The 5,534-nt window shown below is 43.4% G+C and overlaps 1 pseudogene; it reads right to left on the reverse strand.

Moving 5' to 3' along the window:
• Positions 1 to 310: 310 nt before the first annotated feature.
• Positions 311 to 2,133, reverse strand: LOC103725630 (annotated as a pseudogene).
• Between the last annotated feature and the right edge of the window lie 3,401 nt (positions 2,134 to 5,534).

The raw sequence follows: 5,534 nt of genomic DNA on the forward strand, positions 1-5,534 counted from the left end.
AACAGTTTTTTTTTCCATCAAAAGCAACCTCCTTACACCAATAGATCTTTGTAGTTCTGCAAATGTGAAGCAGTCAACACTTCATTAAATTCAGAAACAATGTACACTTAAAACATCTGTATTACACAGTGACCCAAACTTCCCATACCTATATTGAGTTTACCAGTTTTCAACGAAGCAACAAGCACTTGAGTTATTCCCATAGCTTCTTTCAGTCAACAGATGGTGATTCTAGTTCTGTTATCCTATATCATATAATTCCAAGAAAGAACAGCAACAGTCTAGCCAAACCAGCCAACTGGAAAGGACACTATCTCCTGTTCTTTTTACCAGCTTTCCAGAGAGCAAGTGCTTGGGCTTCAGGTCAAACGCATGTCTATCTGCCTCCCCTTTCCTCCCCAAGCAATTCGTCCTCTTCTGAGCATTCTTCATCATTGTCTTGGCTTTCTTTACCACCTTGACATCTCGAAGACCAGAAATGTCACATGTAGTTCAAGAACACCTCCGACTCCAGGGTATAGAAAAGGGTGCAACAGATTCTTCCTGCTTTCTTTTCCAAGTGATACTCAGAGATCTTCTTGCCTGGACTGCATAGTGGGCACTGTCTTTATCATTCACCTCAACATTAAGATTATTCATCCCATTCTCCAAATCTGCCGCTGAACCTTCTTAGCTATTTGGGGCATGCTGGGTCCCTGGATATTCTTTTCTTTGGACTGCCGAATTTTCAACTTCTTTCTCTCTCTCTCTCTCTCTCTCTCTCTCTCTCTCTCCCAATTGGCTTTGCCAGCTGTCAGATTTCCACCATCTCCTCCCCTTCACTTTCAGAGTCACTATCTTACTCCCCAATGGCTGTTCTCAGCTCTTTTTCCTTTTCTAACGCTTCCAATCTCTTCATGTTAGCAGGACCAATATAATCCGTGACATCATGGCCTTCCCAGATCACTGGTATCTTATATTTCTCAGATGAAGTCATTAAATCCAAATATTTCTGAAGATCCAAAATGTAATCATCTCCCATTTCCAGTTCAAGATCTTGTTCTCTTTCCTTTTTGGATTCCTCAATTTCCATTCTCTTCCTGCCAGGATGAAAGGGGGCCTATCCTTACCGTCTGTTGTTTGGTACAGCTAGACACAAACTTTTCAGAACATCATTCACTTTATTGCCTTTCATTTATTGCCTTTCATTTTTGTTTCCACTCAATGAGCCAAAAGCCTATCACAAGCCTCTGTTTTAACTTGAATAACGCCTTCCTCAGTCAGGGTGCTGGTCTCAATTACAAGGAATCCTTCAGTCTGTAAGTCTGTGAATATTTTCTGGTCATCTTCAGGAAGTTCAGCTATTTTCTTCACATCACATTTGTCACAATGATAAGAGGCTTATTGATAGAGATGTCTGATACTCTGGAAGAGTTCTAAGTATTCTTTTAACCCATGTCCACATTGCTCAGACAGATCCATCACATACAGAGCCACAGCATGAAGGTGGGCCAGGGCTGTGATAGCCTGCATTTTCCAAAGGTGTTCAGATCCTCCAAAGGATCGTCCAAAATCCCCAGGGCATCTACAACCTGCCAGTGCAGATACTTACAGTCCATGTGTCCAAAGAGCAGACTTCGGTGGTAAATGCACGGGGCTAACATCCACATCTGCTCTTGTCGCCTTACTGATGAAGCAGGGCTTCCCAATACTCCAAACTCTGCGGCTATCTCTTGTTAATGGTGCACATTCGCCCAGGGCAGCACACTTCAGCTGCTTACAGTGGTACAGAGAATCCCTGTACTTCATAAGCTGCACATAGTCTATAGCAACATTGTCTGCCAAATTTTTGGCAACATTTATTTGTCCTAGAGCCAACTTGTAATGTTCTTTGTCATAGAGATAGCCATCAAATCAGCATAAAATGGATGGATATAATCCAAATTGGGAAAATCTGTCAAAATCTGTGAGAGTCTGTCATGGTAATTCTGTTGAATAAATTTGACTTTTCTCATATAAAAAAGGTCTAATACAATGAATTTGGTAATGCTTATGAATAACTGTTGGAGTCTTTTGTTGAGTCTTCGATAATGTCAGGTCAATGAAGTCCTTGGCGGAAAGCACCACTATAATCTTAAAGTTGTAGCACGCCATGCGAGCAGTAGCAGGACGCACTAGGAGGCCGGAGTGGCACCATCAGGAGCAGGTGAGACTTCCGCTGTTCGGTGAGGCCCGGGCTTAGGCCTATGGACACAAGCATGTGTCACTTCCGGCACTACGCCCCATCCCGGCACTGAGGTCCCGGGTCAAGAGATGAAGGAAGCCAGAGGTGGGAGGTTGCATCCTTGTGGGTGATGGAGGGGCTTGAGGCTTTTCGTCTCGCGGGACGTTGCGGTCCCAGAGAGTGCTATGGCCTGGGGCTCCAGCATCACCTGGTAGTCAACTCTGTCGCATTACTGCCATGGGCTGCAGCAGAGCCATGCCACAGTTAATAACGTGAACACCGAGCTCGAGGCAGAGACATTGTGCTTCCTGGCCTGCCTGAGCCACATGGTCTGGGTATGTGCAGCGTTCACCTGAGCTGGGGACAATGGAGAACCCCGTCCTAGGATTAAGAGCCCTGGCTGTTGTTCCAGAGGACTCAGGTTCAATTCCCACCCAGCATCCACACAGTTGCCAACTCTGTCTACAGCTTTCAAATTTCCCATTTAATAGCCAGGCTACATTTTCCAGAATGTAAAATGAATGAGAATGGCCTCTGGTCTAATTTCCCATAAAGGCTTTTTTTCATTCACAAGTTAATGAGGTTAGCAATCATTTCCCTCATTCCTCCTGGTGTTCTAACCTTCTGGCGTCTCAAAGGAATTACCCATTTATTGTGACATATAGCATTTTAAGCTTTTCTAGCCTGCTTCTCCAAATTCTTCCAAATTTCTCCCACAACGAGTTCCAAAGCCTTAAACACCATATAGTCTGATGTCATAGTAACAGCCTGGTTTCTTGTACCAATTGTCCATCTTAATTATCAATTATACTTATTTTGGCTCATATATTTAGAAGTGTCAGTCCATCATGACTGGAAGAGTATGTTGCAGCAGAGTAGCTCAGACCAGATGGCCAGGAAGCAGTAAAAGCAAGAATACAGGAGGAGCCAGAGCAAGACATAGTCCTATGGACACAACACTCCTGTGACCTACTTACTATAGTGAAATCTCGTCTCCTACTTTTCATCACTTCCCAGTAGTGCTATAATATTTAGAATCCATCAAGAGACTAATTCATTAGATAATCATTAGATAAGAATCTTCACAAACTAGTCTTCTCTGGAAATGTGACCACAGACATAATCTGAAGTGTACATTACTGATCCTCTATGCATCTCTCAATGTAGTCAACCTTATAATCAAAACTATCACAGGTTGGTTATCTGAAATCTTTCTACTTTTAAATTTTATTTATTATTTTAATTTAATGTGTATGAGTGTATTGTCTGCATGTAGTAAGTGCACCCATGTTGCGCAATGCCCACAGAGGTCAGAAGAGGGCATTGGATCCCCTGGAACTAGAGTTATAGATGGTTGCAAGCCACCATGTAGGTGCTGGGAACCAAACCCAGGTCCTTTGCAAGAGCAGTCAGTGCTCTTAACCACTGAGCCAACTCTCCAGTCCCAAGATCTTCCAACTTTTTAATGTGAACATTAGCAGCTATAAACTTCCCTTATTATTATGTCCACTGTATCCCATGGGTTCTAGTACACTGTGCCTCCATCTTCATTTGTTTGAAAAAAATTTTAAAGCCAGATGCAGTGGCACACACCTGCAATCCCAGCATTCAGGAAGTGGTAAAGGATGATCATGGTTTGAGGCCAGTATGGGCTACAAAACAATTGAGCTTGGGCTGGATAATGAGACTCTATCTCAAAAATAACAATGAAGAAATTTTAAACTTCCTCCTTGGTTTCCTCCTCAATCTGTTGGTTGCTCAAAAGAAATGGTTTAATATTCATGTATTTGTATAGTATCCAGGTATTTTCTTATTTTTGATTTATAGCTTTATTGCCCTGTGGTCCAAACAGATACTTAATATGACTTACATTTTTAAATTTGTTTAGAATTTGATTTGGCTATATTATGTTCTATCTTAGAGATTAACTCATAAACTGATGAGAGGAAAATGTAGTCAGTAGCTGTTGGATTGAATGTTGAATAGAAGTCTGGTAGGTCCATTTGGTCTAGCTTGTAACCATTGGTTTTGTCCTAATGATCTTTCCATTCAGTGAAGGTGAATGCTAACGTTCCCAAACTGTTATTGCTTTGGAGTCTACACTCCCTTTAGTTCTATTAGATTTGTTTTATGAGTTCCTTCTCAGATCCCCAGGAGCACTGCTTCTGGGCCTAGCCCCGCCCTCACCTCCGTCTGCTTCCCTGGGCCTGCAGGACCCAAACTACAGGTCTCGCTCTCCAGGGTAAGTCGATCTTGCCCTCCATGCCTTGACTACCCCAGCCTTAATCACCCTCTCATCTCCCCTGCCAGCCTCTCTTCCTAGCCTGGGTCTTGTCCTATTCCTTATCTTGGTGCCCCAGACACCTGGGAAACCACCACTGAGTCTTCCTGATCCTCTGCATCCAGAGCAACTCAGTTCCTTCTTGGGTCCCCAACTCAGTTCCTTCTCGGGTCCCCAGGGGGGCACTGGGCCTGGCCCCACCCTCACCTCCCTCTGCCTCCCTGGGTCGGAACAACCTGCCAGCCCCTTTCGTGGATGCCGGGGCTGACCTTTCCTTTTCCTAGACCTTTGCATTCAGACCAACCCAGCTCCTCAGCACAGTCCCCAGGGGCCCTAGAAGCCGCCTCCCACCCCCATCTTCTTTTGCATCTCAAGGTGGCATAGCCACCAGGTGCCCTAGACCAGCATCTTTCCTTGGCCGGGCTCCAAGGCCAGTCCTCCCCCAAATTCCTGGGGGCAAAATATATCCTGTAGGGATCCAGACCTTAGGAGAAAACCTGAGAGCATCTGAGCCTCCTCTGACTTGGGCCTCTGTGGGAACTCCTGGAGACAAAAGCAATCAGCCACTCCAATATAAAATCCAAAGAGAGAGCTGGAAGCTTAGATGAACCAGCCTTTCATGCCCCAAAAGTAAACTACAAAGACACATAAAGTTCACAAAAAGAAACAAACTTAAACTTGAAGGCTTCAGTCTCACAAAAGTATCAGAAACTACAAAAGAAATTCACATGTCAAAATCACAGAGAAAAAATAATAACATGAAAAACCAAAATAACATATGCCCCACCAAATACCAATAATCCTCTAGAGGAGTATAATGAGAACCCCCTAGAGATAATAATGCAAGACGAACTAAAAGAACAATTATAAACATAGTCAAAGAATTCAGTGAAATTAAAGAACAAGAGATTTAGAATTTAAAGAAACAGAAATCAAAGGACTGAAGGAGGAGGGATAATCTGAATGAATTCAGAAAAGAGAAATATTGAAGAATACTCAGGCTGAAATGAAGAAGGAAGGGAAACACTGAGTAAGTCAATTAGAAACGAG

This window comes from Nannospalax galili, unplaced genomic scaffold (genome assembly GCF_000622305.1).
Source record: "Nannospalax galili isolate Female #2095 unplaced genomic scaffold, S.galili_v1.0 scaffold1669, whole genome shotgun sequence".
NCBI lineage: Eukaryota > Metazoa > Chordata > Mammalia > Rodentia > Spalacidae > Nannospalax > Nannospalax galili.